The 15,003-nt window shown below is 42.9% G+C and overlaps 41 non-coding genes and 1 pseudogene across 41 annotated transcripts in view; all 42 read left to right on the top strand.

The window, feature by feature from the left end:
* LOC116372792 (5S ribosomal RNA) overlaps window positions 1–60 on the top strand; it is a 119-nt gene extending 59 nt beyond the window's left edge. The window contains exon 1 of the ribosomal RNA XR_004209382.1: window positions 1–60. This exon is cut by the window's left edge and continues 59 nt beyond it. This is a non-coding gene — a ribosomal RNA (5S ribosomal RNA).
* Window positions 61–302: 242 nt separating this feature from the next.
* Window positions 303–421, top strand: LOC116372791 (5S ribosomal RNA). The gene has a single exon (XR_004209381.1). It is a non-coding gene; the product is annotated as a 5S ribosomal RNA (ribosomal RNA).
* A 242-nt stretch (window positions 422–663) lies between these two features.
* LOC116372790 (5S ribosomal RNA) lies at window positions 664–782 on the top strand. The gene has a single exon (XR_004209380.1). It is a non-coding gene; the product is annotated as a 5S ribosomal RNA (ribosomal RNA).
* A 242-nt stretch (window positions 783–1,024) lies between these two features.
* LOC116372789 (5S ribosomal RNA) lies at window positions 1,025–1,143 on the top strand. The gene has a single exon (XR_004209379.1). It is a non-coding gene; the product is annotated as a 5S ribosomal RNA (ribosomal RNA).
* A 242-nt stretch (window positions 1,144–1,385) lies between these two features.
* Window positions 1,386–1,504, top strand: LOC116372787 (5S ribosomal RNA). Its single transcript, XR_004209377.1, has one exon. It is a non-coding gene; the product is annotated as a 5S ribosomal RNA (ribosomal RNA).
* Window positions 1,505–1,746: 242 nt separating this feature from the next.
* Window positions 1,747–1,865, top strand: LOC116372786 (5S ribosomal RNA). The gene has a single exon (XR_004209376.1). It is a non-coding gene; the product is annotated as a 5S ribosomal RNA (ribosomal RNA).
* A 243-nt stretch (window positions 1,866–2,108) lies between these two features.
* Window positions 2,109–2,227, top strand: LOC116372785 (5S ribosomal RNA). Its single transcript, XR_004209375.1, has one exon. It is a non-coding gene; the product is annotated as a 5S ribosomal RNA (ribosomal RNA).
* Window positions 2,228–2,468: 241 nt separating this feature from the next.
* Window positions 2,469–2,587, top strand: LOC116372783 (5S ribosomal RNA). Its single transcript, XR_004209374.1, has one exon. It is a non-coding gene; the product is annotated as a 5S ribosomal RNA (ribosomal RNA).
* A 242-nt stretch (window positions 2,588–2,829) lies between these two features.
* On the top strand, window positions 2,830–2,948 carry LOC116372782 (5S ribosomal RNA). Its single transcript, XR_004209373.1, has one exon. It is a non-coding gene; the product is annotated as a 5S ribosomal RNA (ribosomal RNA).
* A 242-nt stretch (window positions 2,949–3,190) lies between these two features.
* Window positions 3,191–3,309, top strand: LOC116372780 (5S ribosomal RNA). The gene has a single exon (XR_004209371.1). It is a non-coding gene; the product is annotated as a 5S ribosomal RNA (ribosomal RNA).
* A 242-nt stretch (window positions 3,310–3,551) lies between these two features.
* On the top strand, window positions 3,552–3,670 carry LOC116372779 (5S ribosomal RNA). Its single transcript, XR_004209370.1, has one exon. It is a non-coding gene; the product is annotated as a 5S ribosomal RNA (ribosomal RNA).
* A 242-nt stretch (window positions 3,671–3,912) lies between these two features.
* Window positions 3,913–4,031, top strand: LOC116372778 (5S ribosomal RNA). Its single transcript, XR_004209369.1, has one exon. It is a non-coding gene; the product is annotated as a 5S ribosomal RNA (ribosomal RNA).
* Window positions 4,032–4,273: 242 nt separating this feature from the next.
* Window positions 4,274–4,392, top strand: LOC116372777 (5S ribosomal RNA). Its single transcript, XR_004209368.1, has one exon. It is a non-coding gene; the product is annotated as a 5S ribosomal RNA (ribosomal RNA).
* Window positions 4,393–4,634: 242 nt separating this feature from the next.
* LOC116372776 (5S ribosomal RNA) lies at window positions 4,635–4,753 on the top strand. The gene has a single exon (XR_004209367.1). It is a non-coding gene; the product is annotated as a 5S ribosomal RNA (ribosomal RNA).
* Window positions 4,754–4,995: 242 nt separating this feature from the next.
* Window positions 4,996–5,114, top strand: LOC116372775 (5S ribosomal RNA). The gene has a single exon (XR_004209366.1). It is a non-coding gene; the product is annotated as a 5S ribosomal RNA (ribosomal RNA).
* Window positions 5,115–5,356: 242 nt separating this feature from the next.
* Window positions 5,357–5,475, top strand: LOC116372774 (5S ribosomal RNA). Its single transcript, XR_004209365.1, has one exon. It is a non-coding gene; the product is annotated as a 5S ribosomal RNA (ribosomal RNA).
* A 242-nt stretch (window positions 5,476–5,717) lies between these two features.
* Window positions 5,718–5,836, top strand: LOC116372773 (5S ribosomal RNA). Its single transcript, XR_004209364.1, has one exon. It is a non-coding gene; the product is annotated as a 5S ribosomal RNA (ribosomal RNA).
* Window positions 5,837–6,078: 242 nt separating this feature from the next.
* Window positions 6,079–6,197, top strand: LOC116372772 (5S ribosomal RNA). Its single transcript, XR_004209363.1, has one exon. It is a non-coding gene; the product is annotated as a 5S ribosomal RNA (ribosomal RNA).
* Window positions 6,198–6,439: 242 nt separating this feature from the next.
* Window positions 6,440–6,558, top strand: LOC116372771 (5S ribosomal RNA). Its single transcript, XR_004209362.1, has one exon. It is a non-coding gene; the product is annotated as a 5S ribosomal RNA (ribosomal RNA).
* A 242-nt stretch (window positions 6,559–6,800) lies between these two features.
* On the top strand, window positions 6,801–6,919 carry LOC116372769 (5S ribosomal RNA). Its single transcript, XR_004209360.1, has one exon. It is a non-coding gene; the product is annotated as a 5S ribosomal RNA (ribosomal RNA).
* Window positions 6,920–7,161: 242 nt separating this feature from the next.
* Window positions 7,162–7,280, top strand: LOC116372768 (5S ribosomal RNA). Its single transcript, XR_004209359.1, has one exon. It is a non-coding gene; the product is annotated as a 5S ribosomal RNA (ribosomal RNA).
* Window positions 7,281–7,522: 242 nt separating this feature from the next.
* On the top strand, window positions 7,523–7,641 carry LOC116372767 (5S ribosomal RNA). Its single transcript, XR_004209358.1, has one exon. It is a non-coding gene; the product is annotated as a 5S ribosomal RNA (ribosomal RNA).
* Window positions 7,642–7,883: 242 nt separating this feature from the next.
* On the top strand, window positions 7,884–8,002 carry LOC116372766 (5S ribosomal RNA). The gene has a single exon (XR_004209357.1). It is a non-coding gene; the product is annotated as a 5S ribosomal RNA (ribosomal RNA).
* A 242-nt stretch (window positions 8,003–8,244) lies between these two features.
* Window positions 8,245–8,363, top strand: LOC116372765 (5S ribosomal RNA). The gene has a single exon (XR_004209356.1). It is a non-coding gene; the product is annotated as a 5S ribosomal RNA (ribosomal RNA).
* Window positions 8,364–8,605: 242 nt separating this feature from the next.
* LOC116372764 (5S ribosomal RNA) lies at window positions 8,606–8,724 on the top strand. Its single transcript, XR_004209355.1, has one exon. It is a non-coding gene; the product is annotated as a 5S ribosomal RNA (ribosomal RNA).
* Window positions 8,725–8,966: 242 nt separating this feature from the next.
* Window positions 8,967–9,085, top strand: LOC116372763 (5S ribosomal RNA). Its single transcript, XR_004209354.1, has one exon. It is a non-coding gene; the product is annotated as a 5S ribosomal RNA (ribosomal RNA).
* A 242-nt stretch (window positions 9,086–9,327) lies between these two features.
* LOC116372762 (5S ribosomal RNA) lies at window positions 9,328–9,446 on the top strand. The gene has a single exon (XR_004209353.1). It is a non-coding gene; the product is annotated as a 5S ribosomal RNA (ribosomal RNA).
* A 242-nt stretch (window positions 9,447–9,688) lies between these two features.
* LOC116372761 (5S ribosomal RNA) lies at window positions 9,689–9,807 on the top strand. The gene has a single exon (XR_004209352.1). It is a non-coding gene; the product is annotated as a 5S ribosomal RNA (ribosomal RNA).
* Window positions 9,808–10,049: 242 nt separating this feature from the next.
* LOC116372760 (5S ribosomal RNA) lies at window positions 10,050–10,168 on the top strand. Its single transcript, XR_004209351.1, has one exon. It is a non-coding gene; the product is annotated as a 5S ribosomal RNA (ribosomal RNA).
* Window positions 10,169–10,410: 242 nt separating this feature from the next.
* LOC116372758 (5S ribosomal RNA) lies at window positions 10,411–10,529 on the top strand. The gene has a single exon (XR_004209349.1). It is a non-coding gene; the product is annotated as a 5S ribosomal RNA (ribosomal RNA).
* A 242-nt stretch (window positions 10,530–10,771) lies between these two features.
* On the top strand, window positions 10,772–10,890 carry LOC116372757 (5S ribosomal RNA). Its single transcript, XR_004209348.1, has one exon. It is a non-coding gene; the product is annotated as a 5S ribosomal RNA (ribosomal RNA).
* Window positions 10,891–11,132: 242 nt separating this feature from the next.
* Window positions 11,133–11,251, top strand: LOC116372756 (5S ribosomal RNA). Its single transcript, XR_004209347.1, has one exon. It is a non-coding gene; the product is annotated as a 5S ribosomal RNA (ribosomal RNA).
* A 242-nt stretch (window positions 11,252–11,493) lies between these two features.
* LOC116372755 (5S ribosomal RNA) lies at window positions 11,494–11,612 on the top strand. Its single transcript, XR_004209346.1, has one exon. It is a non-coding gene; the product is annotated as a 5S ribosomal RNA (ribosomal RNA).
* A 242-nt stretch (window positions 11,613–11,854) lies between these two features.
* Window positions 11,855–11,974, top strand: LOC116372853 (uncharacterized; annotated as a pseudogene).
* Window positions 11,975–12,216: 242 nt separating this feature from the next.
* LOC116372754 (5S ribosomal RNA) lies at window positions 12,217–12,335 on the top strand. Its single transcript, XR_004209345.1, has one exon. It is a non-coding gene; the product is annotated as a 5S ribosomal RNA (ribosomal RNA).
* A 242-nt stretch (window positions 12,336–12,577) lies between these two features.
* On the top strand, window positions 12,578–12,696 carry LOC116372753 (5S ribosomal RNA). Its single transcript, XR_004209344.1, has one exon. It is a non-coding gene; the product is annotated as a 5S ribosomal RNA (ribosomal RNA).
* Window positions 12,697–12,938: 242 nt separating this feature from the next.
* Window positions 12,939–13,057, top strand: LOC116372752 (5S ribosomal RNA). Its single transcript, XR_004209343.1, has one exon. It is a non-coding gene; the product is annotated as a 5S ribosomal RNA (ribosomal RNA).
* Window positions 13,058–13,299: 242 nt separating this feature from the next.
* LOC116372751 (5S ribosomal RNA) lies at window positions 13,300–13,418 on the top strand. The gene has a single exon (XR_004209342.1). It is a non-coding gene; the product is annotated as a 5S ribosomal RNA (ribosomal RNA).
* A 242-nt stretch (window positions 13,419–13,660) lies between these two features.
* On the top strand, window positions 13,661–13,779 carry LOC116372750 (5S ribosomal RNA). Its single transcript, XR_004209341.1, has one exon. It is a non-coding gene; the product is annotated as a 5S ribosomal RNA (ribosomal RNA).
* Window positions 13,780–14,021: 242 nt separating this feature from the next.
* Window positions 14,022–14,140, top strand: LOC116372749 (5S ribosomal RNA). The gene has a single exon (XR_004209340.1). It is a non-coding gene; the product is annotated as a 5S ribosomal RNA (ribosomal RNA).
* A 242-nt stretch (window positions 14,141–14,382) lies between these two features.
* LOC116372747 (5S ribosomal RNA) lies at window positions 14,383–14,501 on the top strand. The gene has a single exon (XR_004209338.1). It is a non-coding gene; the product is annotated as a 5S ribosomal RNA (ribosomal RNA).
* A 242-nt stretch (window positions 14,502–14,743) lies between these two features.
* On the top strand, window positions 14,744–14,862 carry LOC116372746 (5S ribosomal RNA). Its single transcript, XR_004209337.1, has one exon. It is a non-coding gene; the product is annotated as a 5S ribosomal RNA (ribosomal RNA).
* The last annotated feature ends 141 nt before the right edge of the window (window positions 14,863–15,003 follow it).

The raw sequence follows: 15,003 nt of genomic DNA, 5'->3' as shown, positions 1-15,003 counted from the left end.
GGTCGGGCCTGGTTAGTACTTGGATGGGAGACCGCCTGGGAATACCAGGTGCTGTAAGCTTTTCGTCAACTCTTTGTCCGTTTTTTCCCACAAGGCTGAAATATGTGCCCTTGCTTTGAAATAAGTAAGCAAGGTTAGTTTGTATTTCATCCAACAATCTGTGCTACAAATTATTTCTACAGTATATGCAATTTCTTCCACTTTTTGAGTGACACAAAGATGCTTATCTAAATGGTGAAAATGCAACAGCTGTTAATCAGACTCACTTTCACTTAACATAGTGCACCAAGAGATAGTTTCTCGCTTACGACCACACCGGCCTGAGTACGCCTGATCTCGTCTGATCTCGGAAGCTAAGCAGGGTCGGGCCTGGTTAGTACTTGGATGGGAGACCGCCTGGGAATACCAGGTGCTGTAAGCTTTTCGTCAACTCTTTGTCCGTTTTTTCCCACAAGGCTGAAATATGTGCCCTTGCTTTGAAATAAGTAAGCAAGGTTAGTTTGTATTTCATCCAACAATCTGTGCTACAAATTATTTCTACAGTATATGCAATTTCTTCCACTTTTTGAGTGACACAAAGATGCTTATCTAAATGGTGAAAATGCAACAGCTGTTAATCAGACTCACTTTCACTTAACATAGTGCACCAAGAGATAGTTTCTCGCTTACGACCACACCGGCCTGAGTACGCCTGATCTCGTCTGATCTCGGAAGCTAAGCAGGGTCGGGCCTGGTTAGTACTTGGATGGGAGACCGCCTGGGAATACCAGGTGCTGTAAGCTTTTCGTCAACTCTTTGTCCGTTTTTTCCCACAAGGCTGAAATATGTGCCCTTGCTTTGAAATAAGTAAGCAAGGTTAGTTTGTATTTCATCCAACAATCTGTGCTACAAATTATTTCTACAGTATATGCAATTTCTTCCACTTTTTGAGTGACACAAAGATGCTTATCTAAATGGTGAAAATGCAACAGCTGTTAATCAGACTCACTTTCACTTAACATAGTGCACCAAGAGATAGTTTCTCGCTTACGACCACACCGGCCTGAGTACGCCTGATCTCGTCTGATCTCGGAAGCTAAGCAGGGTCGGGCCTGGTTAGTACTTGGATGGGAGACCGCCTGGGAATACCAGGTGCTGTAAGCTTTTCGTCAACTCTTTGTCCGTTTTTTCCCACAAGGCTGAAATATGTGCCCTTGCTTTGAAATAAGTAAGCAAGGTTAGTTTGTATTTCATCCAACAATCTGTGCTACAAATTATTTCTACAGTATATGCAATTTCTTCCACTTTTTGAGTGACACAAAGATGCTTATCTAAATGGTGAAAATGCAACAGCTGTTAATCAGACTCACTTTCACTTAACATAGTGCACCAAGAGATAGTTTCTCGCTTACGACCACACCGGCCTGAGTACGCCTGATCTCGTCTGATCTCGGAAGCTAAGCAGGGTCGGGCCTGGTTAGTACTTGGATGGGAGACCGCCTGGGAATACCAGGTGCTGTAAGCTTTTCGTCAACTCTTTGTCCGTTTTTTCCCACAAGGCTGAAATATGTGCCCTTGCTTTGAAATAAGTAAGCAAGGTTAGTTTGTATTTCATCCAACAATCTGTGCTACAAATTATTTCTACAGTATATGCAATTTCTTCCACTTTTTGAGTGACACAAAGATGCTTATCTAAATGGTGAAAATGCAACAGCTGTTAATCAGACTCACTTTCACTTAACATAGTGCACCAAGAGATAGTTTCTCGCTTACGACCACACCGGCCTGAGTACGCCTGATCTCGTCTGATCTCGGAAGCTAAGCAGGGTCGGGCCTGGTTAGTACTTGGATGGGAGACCGCCTGGGAATACCAGGTGCTGTAAGCTTTTCGTCAACTCTTTGTCCGTTTTTTCCCACAAGGCTGAAATATGTGCCCTTGCTTTGAAATAAGTAAGCAAGGTTAGTTTGTATTTCATCCAACAATCTGTGCTACAAATTATTTCTACAGTATATGCAATTTGCTTCCACTTTTTGAGTGACACAAAGATGCTTATCTAAATGGTGAAAATGCAACAGCTGTTAATCAGACTCACTTTCACTTAACATAGTGCACCAAGAGATAGTTTCTCGCTTACGACCACACCGGCCTGAGTACGCCTGATCTCGTCTGATCTCGGAAGCTAAGCAGGGTCGGGCCTGGTTAGTACTTGGATGGGAGACCGCCTGGGAATACCAGGTGCTGTAAGCTTTTCGTCAACTCTTTGTCCGTTTTTTCCCACAAGGCTGAAATATGTGCCCTTGCTTTGAAATAAGTAAGCAAGGTTAGTTTGTATTTCATCCAACAATCTGTGCTACAAATTATTTCTACAGTATATGCAATTTCTTCCACTTTTGAGTGACACAAAGATGCTTATCTAAATGGTGAAAATGCAACAGCTGTTAATCAGACTCACTTTCACTTAACATAGTGCACCAAGAGATAGTTTCTCGCTTACGACCACACCGGCCTGAGTACGCCTGATCTCGTCTGATCTCGGAAGCTAAGCAGGGTCGGGCCTGGTTAGTACTTGGATGGGAGACCGCCTGGGAATACCAGGTGCTGTAAGCTTTTCGTCAACTCTTTGTCCGTTTTTTCCCACAAGGCTGAAATATGTGCCCTTGCTTTGAAATAAGTAAGCAAGGTTAGTTTGTATTTCATCCAACAATCTGTGCTACAAATTATTTCTACAGTATATGCAATTTGTTCCACTTTTTGAGTGACACAAAGATGCTTATCTAAATGGTGAAAATGCAACAGCTGTTAATCAGACTCACTTTCACTTAACATAGTGCACCAAGAGATAGTTTCTCGCTTACGACCACACCGGCCTGAGTACGCCTGATCTCGTCTGATCTCGGAAGCTAAGCAGGGTCGGGCCTGGTTAGTACTTGGATGGGAGACCGCCTGGGAATACCAGGTGCTGTAAGCTTTTCGTCAACTCTTTGTCCGTTTTTTCCCACAAGGCTGAAATATGTGCCCTTGCTTTGAAATAAGTAAGCAAGGTTAGTTTGTATTTCATCCAACAATCTGTGCTACAAATTATTTCTACAGTATATGCAATTTCTTCCACTTTTTGAGTGACACAAAGATGCTTATCTAAATGGTGAAAATGCAACAGCTGTTAATCAGACTCACTTTCACTTAACATAGTGCACCAAGAGATAGTTTCTCGCTTACGACCACACCGGCCTGAGTACGCCTGATCTCGTCTGATCTCGGAAGCTAAGCAGGGTCGGGCCTGGTTAGTACTTGGATGGGAGACCGCCTGGGAATACCAGGTGCTGTAAGCTTTTCGTCAACTCTTTGTCCGTTTTTTCCCACAAGGCTGAAATATGTGCCCTTGCTTTGAAATAAGTAAGCAAGGTTAGTTTGTATTTCATCCAACAATCTGTGCTACAAATTATTTCTACAGTATATGCAATTTCTTCCACTTTTTGAGTGACACAAAGATGCTTATCTAAATGGTGAAAATGCAACAGCTGTTAATCAGACTCACTTTCACTTAACATAGTGCACCAAGAGATAGTTTCTCGCTTACGACCACACCGGCCTGAGTACGCCTGATCTCGTCTGATCTCGGAAGCTAAGCAGGGTCGGGCCTGGTTAGTACTTGGATGGGAGACCGCCTGGGAATACCAGGTGCTGTAAGCTTTTCGTCAACTCTTTGTCCGTTTTTTCCCACAAGGCTGAAATATGTGCCCTTGCTTTGAAATAAGTAAGCAAGGTTAGTTTGTATTTCATCCAACAATCTGTGCTACAAATTATTTCTACAGTATATGCAATTTCTTCCACTTTTTGAGTGACACAAAGATGCTTATCTAAATGGTGAAAATGCAACAGCTGTTAATCAGACTCACTTTCACTTAACATAGTGCACCAAGAGATAGTTTCTCGCTTACGACCACACCGGCCTGAGTACGCCTGATCTCGTCTGATCTCGGAAGCTAAGCAGGGTCGGGCCTGGTTAGTACTTGGATGGGAGACCGCCTGGGAATACCAGGTGCTGTAAGCTTTTCGTCAACTCTTTGTCCGTTTTTTCCCACAAGGCTGAAATATGTGCCCTTGCTTTGAAATAAGTAAGCAAGGTTAGTTTGTATTTCATCCAACAATCTGTGCTACAAATTATTTCTACAGTATATGCAATTTCTTCCACTTTTTGAGTGACACAAAGATGCTTATCTAAATGGTGAAAATGCAACAGCTGTTAATCAGACTCACTTTCACTTAACATAGTGCACCAAGAGATAGTTTCTCGCTTACGACCACACCGGCCTGAGTACGCCTGATCTCGTCTGATCTCGGAAGCTAAGCAGGGTCGGGCCTGGTTAGTACTTGGATGGGAGACCGCCTGGGAATACCAGGTGCTGTAAGCTTTTCGTCAACTCTTTGTCCGTTTTTTCCCACAAGGCTGAAATATGTGCCCTTGCTTTGAAATAAGTAAGCAAGGTTAGTTTGTATTTCATCCAACAATCTGTGCTACAAATTATTTCTACAGTATATGCAATTTCTTCCACTTTTTGAGTGACACAAAGATGCTTATCTAAATGGTGAAAATGCAACAGCTGTTAATCAGACTCACTTTCACTTAACATAGTGCACCAAGAGATAGTTTCTCGCTTACGACCACACCGGCCTGAGTACGCCTGATCTCGTCTGATCTCGGAAGCTAAGCAGGGTCGGGCCTGGTTAGTACTTGGATGGGAGACCGCCTGGGAATACCAGGTGCTGTAAGCTTTTCGTCAACTCTTTGTCCGTTTTTTCCCACAAGGCTGAAATATGTGCCCTTGCTTTGAAATAAGTAAGCAAGGTTAGTTTGTATTTCATCCAACAATCTGTGCTACAAATTATTTCTACAGTATATGCAATTTCTTCCACTTTTTGAGTGACACAAAGATGCTTATCTAAATGGTGAAAATGCAACAGCTGTTAATCAGACTCACTTTCACTTAACATAGTGCACCAAGAGATAGTTTCTCGCTTACGACCACACCGGCCTGAGTACGCCTGATCTCGTCTGATCTCGGAAGCTAAGCAGGGTCGGGCCTGGTTAGTACTTGGATGGGAGACCGCCTGGGAATACCAGGTGCTGTAAGCTTTTCGTCAACTCTTTGTCCGTTTTTTCCCACAAGGCTGAAATATGTGCCCTTGCTTTGAAATAAGTAAGCAAGGTTAGTTTGTATTTCATCCAACAATCTGTGCTACAAATTATTTCTACAGTATATGCAATTTGTTCCACTTTTTGAGTGACACAAAGATGCTTATCTAAATGGTGAAAATGCAACAGCTGTTAATCAGACTCACTTTCACTTAACATAGTGCACCAAGAGATAGTTTCTCGCTTACGACCACACCGGCCTGAGTACGCCTGATCTCGTCTGATCTCGGAAGCTAAGCAGGGTCGGGCCTGGTTAGTACTTGGATGGGAGACCGCCTGGGAATACCAGGTGCTGTAAGCTTTTCGTCAACTCTTTGTCCGTTTTTTCCCACAAGGCTGAAATATGTGCCCTTGCTTTGAAATAAGTAAGCAAGGTTAGTTTGTATTTCATCCAACAATCTGTGCTACAAATTATTTCTACAGTATATGCAATTTGTTCCACTTTTTGAGTGACACAAAGATGCTTATCTAAATGGTGAAAATGCAACAGCTGTTAATCAGACTCACTTTCACTTAACATAGTGCACCAAGAGATAGTTTCTCGCTTACGACCACACCGGCCTGAGTACGCCTGATCTCGTCTGATCTCGGAAGCTAAGCAGGGTCGGGCCTGGTTAGTACTTGGATGGGAGACCGCCTGGGAATACCAGGTGCTGTAAGCTTTTCGTCAACTCTTTGTCCGTTTTTTCCCACAAGGCTGAAATATGTGCCCTTGCTTTGAAATAAGTAAGCAAGGTTAGTTTGTATTTCATCCAACAATCTGTGCTACAAATTATTTCTACAGTATATGCAATTTCTTCCACTTTTTGAGTGACACAAAGATGCTTATCTAAATGGTGAAAATGCAACAGCTGTTAATCAGACTCACTTTCACTTAACATAGTGCACCAAGAGATAGTTTCTCGCTTACGACCACACCGGCCTGAGTACGCCTGATCTCGTCTGATCTCGGAAGCTAAGCAGGGTCGGGCCTGGTTAGTACTTGGATGGGAGACCGCCTGGGAATACCAGGTGCTGTAAGCTTTTCGTCAACTCTTTGTCCGTTTTTTCCCACAAGGCTGAAATATGTGCCCTTGCTTTGAAATAAGTAAGCAAGGTTAGTTTGTATTTCATCCAACAATCTGTGCTACAAATTATTTCTACAGTATATGCAATTTCTTCCACTTTTTGAGTGACACAAAGATGCTTATCTAAATGGTGAAAATGCAACAGCTGTTAATCAGACTCACTTTCACTTAACATAGTGCACCAAGAGATAGTTTCTCGCTTACGACCACACCGGCCTGAGTACGCCTGATCTCGTCTGATCTCGGAAGCTAAGCAGGGTCGGGCCTGGTTAGTACTTGGATGGGAGACCGCCTGGGAATACCAGGTGCTGTAAGCTTTTCGTCAACTCTTTGTCCGTTTTTTCCCACAAGGCTGAAATATGTGCCCTTGCTTTGAAATAAGTAAGCAAGGTTAGTTTGTATTTCATCCAACAATCTGTGCTACAAATTATTTCTACAGTATATGCAATTTCTTCCACTTTTTGAGTGACACAAAGATGCTTATCTAAATGGTGAAAATGCAACAGCTGTTAATCAGACTCACTTTCACTTAACATAGTGCACCAAGAGATAGTTTCTCGCTTACGACCACACCGGCCTGAGTACGCCTGATCTCGTCTGATCTCGGAAGCTAAGCAGGGTCGGGCCTGGTTAGTACTTGGATGGGAGACCGCCTGGGAATACCAGGTGCTGTAAGCTTTTCGTCAACTCTTTGTCCGTTTTTTCCCACAAGGCTGAAATATGTGCCCTTGCTTTGAAATAAGTAAGCAAGGTTAGTTTGTATTTCATCCAACAATCTGTGCTACAAATTATTTCTACAGTATATGCAATTTCTTCCACTTTTTGAGTGACACAAAGATGCTTATCTAAATGGTGAAAATGCAACAGCTGTTAATCAGACTCACTTTCACTTAACATAGTGCACCAAGAGATAGTTTCTCGCTTACGACCACACCGGCCTGAGTACGCCTGATCTCGTCTGATCTCGGAAGCTAAGCAGGGTCGGGCCTGGTTAGTACTTGGATGGGAGACCGCCTGGGAATACCAGGTGCTGTAAGCTTTTCGTCAACTCTTTGTCCGTTTTTTCCCACAAGGCTGAAATATGTGCCCTTGCTTTGAAATAAGTAAGCAAGGTTAGTTTGTATTTCATCCAACAATCTGTGCTACAAATTATTTCTACAGTATATGCAATTTCTTCCACTTTTTGAGTGACACAAAGATGCTTATCTAAATGGTGAAAATGCAACAGCTGTTAATCAGACTCACTTTCACTTAACATAGTGCACCAAGAGATAGTTTCTCGCTTACGACCACACCGGCCTGAGTACGCCTGATCTCGTCTGATCTCGGAAGCTAAGCAGGGTCGGGCCTGGTTAGTACTTGGATGGGAGACCGCCTGGGAATACCAGGTGCTGTAAGCTTTTCGTCAACTCTTTGTCCGTTTTTTCCCACAAGGCTGAAATATGTGCCCTTGCTTTGAAATAAGTAAGCAAGGTTAGTTTGTATTTCATCCAACAATCTGTGCTACAAATTATTTCTACAGTATATGCAATTTCTTCCACTTTTTGAGTGACACAAAGATGCTTATCTAAATGGTGAAAATGCAACAGCTGTTAATCAGACTCACTTTCACTTAACATAGTGCACCAAGAGATAGTTTCTCGCTTACGACCACACCGGCCTGAGTACGCCTGATCTCGTCTGATCTCGGAAGCTAAGCAGGGTCGGGCCTGGTTAGTACTTGGATGGGAGACCGCCTGGGAATACCAGGTGCTGTAAGCTTTTCGTCAACTCTTTGTCCGTTTTTTCCCACAAGGCTGAAATATGTGCCCTTGCTTTGAAATAAGTAAGCAAGGTTAGTTTGTATTTCATCCAACAATCTGTGCTACAAATTATTTCTACAGTATATGCAATTTCTTCCACTTTTTGAGTGACACAAAGATGCTTATCTAAATGGTGAAAATGCAACAGCTGTTAATCAGACTCACTTTCACTTAACATAGTGCACCAAGAGATAGTTTCTCGCTTACGACCACACCGGCCTGAGTACGCCTGATCTCGTCTGATCTCGGAAGCTAAGCAGGGTCGGGCCTGGTTAGTACTTGGATGGGAGACCGCCTGGGAATACCAGGTGCTGTAAGCTTTTCGTCAACTCTTTGTCCGTTTTTTCCCACAAGGCTGAAATATGTGCCCTTGCTTTGAAATAAGTAAGCAAGGTTAGTTTGTATTTCATCCAACAATCTGTGCTACAAATTATTTCTACAGTATATGCAATTTCTTCCACTTTTTGAGTGACACAAAGATGCTTATCTAAATGGTGAAAATGCAACAGCTGTTAATCAGACTCACTTTCACTTAACATAGTGCACCAAGAGATAGTTTCTCGCTTACGACCACACCGGCCTGAGTACGCCTGATCTCGTCTGATCTCGGAAGCTAAGCAGGGTCGGGCCTGGTTAGTACTTGGATGGGAGACCGCCTGGGAATACCAGGTGCTGTAAGCTTTTCGTCAACTCTTTGTCCGTTTTTTCCCACAAGGCTGAAATATGTGCCCTTGCTTTGAAATAAGTAAGCAAGGTTAGTTTGTATTTCATCCAACAATCTGTGCTACAAATTATTTCTACAGTATATGCAATTTCTTCCACTTTTTGAGTGACACAAAGATGCTTATCTAAATGGTGAAAATGCAACAGCTGTTAATCAGACTCACTTTCACTTAACATAGTGCACCAAGAGATAGTTTCTCGCTTACGACCACACCGGCCTGAGTACGCCTGATCTCGTCTGATCTCGGAAGCTAAGCAGGGTCGGGCCTGGTTAGTACTTGGATGGGAGACCGCCTGGGAATACCAGGTGCTGTAAGCTTTTCGTCAACTCTTTGTCCGTTTTTTCCCACAAGGCTGAAATATGTGCCCTTGCTTTGAAATAAGTAAGCAAGGTTAGTTTGTATTTCATCCAACAATCTGTGCTACAAATTATTTCTACAGTATATGCAATTTCTTCCACTTTTTGAGTGACACAAAGATGCTTATCTAAATGGTGAAAATGCAACAGCTGTTAATCAGACTCACTTTCACTTAACATAGTGCACCAAGAGATAGTTTCTCGCTTACGACCACACCGGCCTGAGTACGCCTGATCTCGTCTGATCTCGGAAGCTAAGCAGGGTCGGGCCTGGTTAGTACTTGGATGGGAGACCGCCTGGGAATACCAGGTGCTGTAAGCTTTTCGTCAACTCTTTGTCCGTTTTTTCCCACAAGGCTGAAATATGTGCCCTTGCTTTGAAATAAGTAAGCAAGGTTAGTTTGTATTTCATCCAACAATCTGTGCTACAAATTATTTCTACAGTATATGCAATTTCTTCCACTTTTTGAGTGACACAAAGATGCTTATCTAAATGGTGAAAATGCAACAGCTGTTAATCAGACTCACTTTCACTTAACATAGTGCACCAAGAGATAGTTTCTCGCTTACGACCACACCGGCCTGAGTACGCCTGATCTCGTCTGATCTCGGAAGCTAAGCAGGGTCGGGCCTGGTTAGTACTTGGATGGGAGACCGCCTGGGAATACCAGGTGCTGTAAGCTTTTCGTCAACTCTTTGTCCGTTTTTTCCCACAAGGCTGAAATATGTGCCCTTGCTTTGAAATAAGTAAGCAAGGTTAGTTTGTATTTCATCCAACAATCTGTGCTACAAATTATTTCTACAGTATATGCAATTTCTTCCACTTTTTGAGTGACACAAAGATGCTTATCTAAATGGTGAAAATGCAACAGCTGTTAATCAGACTCACTTTCACTTAACATAGTGCACCAAGAGATAGTTTCTCGCTTACGACCACACCGGCCTGAGTACGCCTGATCTCGTCTGATCTCGGAAGCTAAGCAGGGTCGGGCCTGGTTAGTACTTGGATGGGAGACCGCCTGGGAATACCAGGTGCTGTAAGCTTTTCGTCAACTCTTTGTCCGTTTTTTCCCACAAGGCTGAAATATGTGCCCTTGCTTTGAAATAAGTAAGCAAGGTTAGTTTGTATTTCATCCAACAATCTGTGCTACAAATTATTTCTACAGTATATGCAATTTCTTCCACTTTTTGAGTGACACAAAGATGCTTATCTAAATGGTGAAAATGCAACAGCTGTTAATCAGACTCACTTTCACTTAACATAGTGCACCAAGAGATAGTTTCTCGCTTACGACCACACCGGCCTGAGTACGCCTGATCTCGTCTGATCTCGGAAGCTAAGCAGGGTCGGGCCTGGTTAGTACTTGGATGGGAGACCGCCTGGGAATACCAGGTGCTGTAAGCTTTTCGTCAACTCTTTGTCCGTTTTTTCCCACAAGGCTGAAATATGTGCCCTTGCTTTGAAATAAGTAAGCAAGGTTAGTTTGTATTTCATCCAACAATCTGTGCTACAAATTATTTCTACAGTATATGCAATTTCTTCCACTTTTTGAGTGACACAAAGATGCTTATCTAAATGGTGAAAATGCAACAGCTGTTAATCAGACTCACTTTCACTTAACATAGTGCACCAAGAGATAGTTTCTCGCTTACGACCACACCGGCCTGAGTACGCCTGATCTCGTCTGATCTCGGAAGCTAAGCAGGGTCGGGCCTGGTTAGTACTTGGATGGGAGACCGCCTGGGAATACCAGGTGCTGTAAGCTTTTCGTCAACTCTTTGTCCGTTTTTTCCCACAAGGCTGAAATATGTGCCCTTGCTTTGAAATAAGTAAGCAAGGTTAGTTTGTATTTCATCCAACAATCTGTGCTACAAATTATTTCTACAGTATATGCAATTTCTTCCACTTTTTGAGTGACACAAAGATGCTTATCTAAATGGTGAAAATGCAACAGCTGTTAATCAGACTCACTTTCACTTAACATAGTGCACCAAGAGATAGTTTCTCGCTTACGACCACACCGGCCTGAGTACGCCTGATCTCGTCTGATCTCGGAAGCTAAGCAGGGTCGGGCCTGGTTAGTACTTGGATGGGAGACCGCCTGGGAATACCAGGTGCTGTAAGCTTTTCGTCAACTCTTTGTCCGTTTTTTCCCACAAGGCTGAAATATGTGCCCTTGCTTTGAAATAAGTAAGCAAGGTTAGTTTGTATTTCATCCAACAATCTGTGCTACAAATTATTTCTACAGTATATGCAATTTCTTCCACTTTTTGAGTGACACAAAGATGCTTATCTAAATGGTGAAAATGCAACAGCTGTTAATCAGACTCACTTTCACTTAACATAGTGCACCAAGAGATAGTTTCTCGCTTACGACCACACCGGCCTGAGTACGCCTGATCTCGTCTGATCTCGGAAGCTAAGCAGGGTCGGGCCTGGTTAGTACTTGGATGGGAGACCGCCTGGGAATACCAGGTGCTGTAAGCTTTTCGTCAACTCTTTGTCCGTTTTTTCCCACAAGGCTGAAATATGTGCCCTTGCTTTGAAATAAGTAAGCAAGGTTAGTTTGTATTTCATCCAACAATCTGTGCTACAAATTATTTCTACAGTATATGCAATTTCTTCCACTTTTTGAGTGACACAAAGATGCTTATCTAAATGGTGAAAATGCAACAGCTGTTAATCAGACTCACTTTCACTTAACATAGTGCACCAAGAGATAGTTTCTCGCTTACGACCACACCGGCCTGAGTACGCCTGATCTCGTCTGATCTCGGAAGCTAAGCAGGGTCGGGCCTGGTTAGTACTTGGATGGGAGACCTGCCTGGGAATACCAGGTGCTGTAAGCTTTTCGTCAACTCTTTGTCCGTTTTTTCCCACAAGGCTGAAATATGTGCCCTTGCTTTGAAATAAGTAAGCAAGGTTAGTTTGTATTTCATCCAACAATCTGTGCTACAAATTATTTCTACAGTATATGCAATTTCTTCCACTTTTTGAGTGACACAAAGATGCTTATCTAAATGGTGAAAATGCAACAGCTGTTAATCAGACTCACTTTCACTTAACATAGTGCACCAAGAGATAGTTTCTCGCTTACGACCACACCGGCCTGAGTACGCCTGATCTCGTCTGATCTCGGAAGCTAAGCAGGGTCGGGCCTGGTTAGTACTTGGATGGGAGACCGCCTGGGAATACCAGGTGCTGTAAGCTTTTCGTCAACTCTTTGTCCGTTTTTTCCCACAAGGCTGAAATATGTGCCCTTGCTTTGAAATAAGTAAGCAAGGTTAGTTTGTATTTCATCCAACAATCTGTGCTACAAATTATTTCTACAGTATATGCAATTTCTTCCACTTTTTGAGTGACACAAAGATGCTTATCTAAATGGTGAAAATGCAACAGCTGTTAATCAGACTCACTTTCACTTAACATAGTGCACCAAGAGATAGTTTCTCGCTTACGACCACACCGGCCTGAGTACGCCTGATCTCGTCTGATCTCGGAAGCTAAGCAGGGTCGGGCCTGGTTAGTACTTGGATGGGAGACCGCCTGGGAATACCAGGTGCTGTAAGCTTTTCGTCAACTCTTTGTCCGTTTTTTCCCACAAGGCTGAAATATGTGCCCTTGCTTTGAAATAAGTAAGCAAGGTTAGTTTGTATTTCATCCAACAATCTGTGCTACAAATTATTTCTACAGTATATGCAATTTCTTCCACTTTTTGAGTGACACAAAGATGCTTATCTAAATGGTGAAAATGCAACAGCTGTTAATCAGACTCACTTTCACTTAACATAGTGCACCAAGAGATAGTTTCTCGCTTACGACCACACCGGCCTGAGTACGCCTGATCTCGTCTGATCTCGGAAGCTAAGCAGGGTCGGGCCTGGTTAGTACTTGGATGGGAGACCGCCTGGGAATACCAGGTGCTGTAAGCTTTTCGTCAACTCTTTGTCCGTTTTTTCCCACAAGGCTGAAATATGTGCCCTTGCTTTGAAATAAGTAAGCAAGGTTAGTTTGTATTTCATCCAACAATCTGTGCTACAAATTATTTCTACAGTATATGCAATTTCTTCCACTTTTTGAGTGACACAAAGATGCTTATCTAAATGGTGAAAATGCAACAGCTGTTAATCAGACTCACTTTCACTTAACATAGTGCACCAAGAGATAGTTTCTCGCTTACGACCACACCGGCCTGAGTACGCCTGATCTCGTCTGATCTCGGAAGCTAAGCAGGGTCGGGCCTGGTTAGTACTTGGATGGGAGACCGCCTGGGAATACCAGGTGCTGTAAGCTTTTCGTCAACTCTTTGTCCGTTTTTTCCCACAAGGCTGAAATATGTGCCCTTGCTTTGAAATAAGTAAGCAAGGTTAGTTTGTATTTCATCCAACAATCTGTGCTACAAATTATTTCTACAGTATATGCAATTTCTTCCACTTTTTGAGTGACACAAAGATGCTTATCTAAATGGTGAAAATGCAACAGCTGTTAATCAGACTCACTTTCACTTAACATAGTGCACCAAGAGATAGTTTCTCGCTTACGACCACACCGGCCTGAGTACGCCTGATCTCGTCTGATCTCGGAAGCTAAGCAGGGTCGGGCCTGGTTAGTACTTGGATGGGAGACCGCCTGGGAATACCAGGTGCTGTAAGCTTTTCGTCAACTCTTTGTCCGTTTTTTCCCACAAGGCTGAAATATGTGCCCTTGCTTTGAAATAAGTAAGCAAGGTTAGTTTGTATTTCATCCAACAATCTGTGCTACAAATTATTTCTACAGTATATGCAATTTCTTCCACTTTTTGAGTGACACAAAGATGCTTATCTAAATGGTGAAAATGCAACAGCTGTTAATCAGACTCACTTTCACTTAACATAGTGCACCAAGAGATAGTTTCTCGCTTACGACCACACCGGCCTGAGTACGCCTGATCTCGTCTGATCTCGGAAGCTAAGCAGGGTCGGGCCTGGTTAGTACTTGGATGGGAGACCGCCTGGGAATACCAGGTGCTGTAAGCTTTTCGTCAACTCTTTGTCCGTTTTTTCCCACAAGGCTGAAATATGTGCCCTTGCTTTGAAATAAGTAAGCAAGGTTAGTTTGTATTTCATCCAACAATCTGTGCTACAAATTATTTCTACAGTATATGCAATTTCTTCCACTTTTTGAGTGACACAAAGATGCTTATCTAAATGGTGAAAATGCAACAGCTGTTAATCAGACTCACTTTCACTTAACATAGTGCACCAAGAGATAGTTTCTCGCTTACGACCACACCGGCCTGAGTACGCCTGATCTCGTCTGATCTCGGAAGCTAAGCAGGGTCGGGCCTGGTTAGTACTTGGATGGGAGACCGCCTGGGAATACCAGGTGCTGTAAGCTTTTCGTCAACTCTTTGTCCGTTTTTTCCCACAAGGCTGAAATATGTGCCCTTGCTTTGAAATAAGTAAGCAAGGTTAGTTTGTATTTCATCCAACAATCTGTGCTACAAATTATTTCTACAGTATATGCAATTTCTTCCACTTTTTGAGTGACACAAAGATGCTTATCTAAATGGTGAAAATGCAACAGCTGTTAATCAGACTCACTTTCACTTAACATAGTGCACCAAGAGATAGTTTCTCGCTTACGACCACACCGGCCTGAGTACGCCTGATCTCGTCTGATCTCGGAAGCTAAGCAGGGTCGGGCCTGGTTAGTACTTGGATGGGAGACCGCCTGGGAATACCAGGTGCTGTAAGCTTTTCGTCAACTCTTTGTCCGTTTTTTCCCACAAGGCTGAAATATGTGCCCTTGCTTTGAAATAAGTAAGCAAGGTTAGTTTGTATTTCATCCAACAATCTGTGCTACAAATTATTTCTACAGTATATGCAATTTCTTCCAC

The sequence above is a fragment of the Oncorhynchus kisutch genome, unplaced genomic scaffold (genome assembly GCF_002021735.2).
Source record: "Oncorhynchus kisutch isolate 150728-3 unplaced genomic scaffold, Okis_V2 scaffold3969, whole genome shotgun sequence".
Lineage (NCBI taxonomy): Eukaryota > Metazoa > Chordata > Actinopteri > Salmoniformes > Salmonidae > Oncorhynchus > Oncorhynchus kisutch.
Note: the sequence above shows the minus strand (reverse complement) of the source record. Positions and strands in the feature narration are given on the sequence as shown.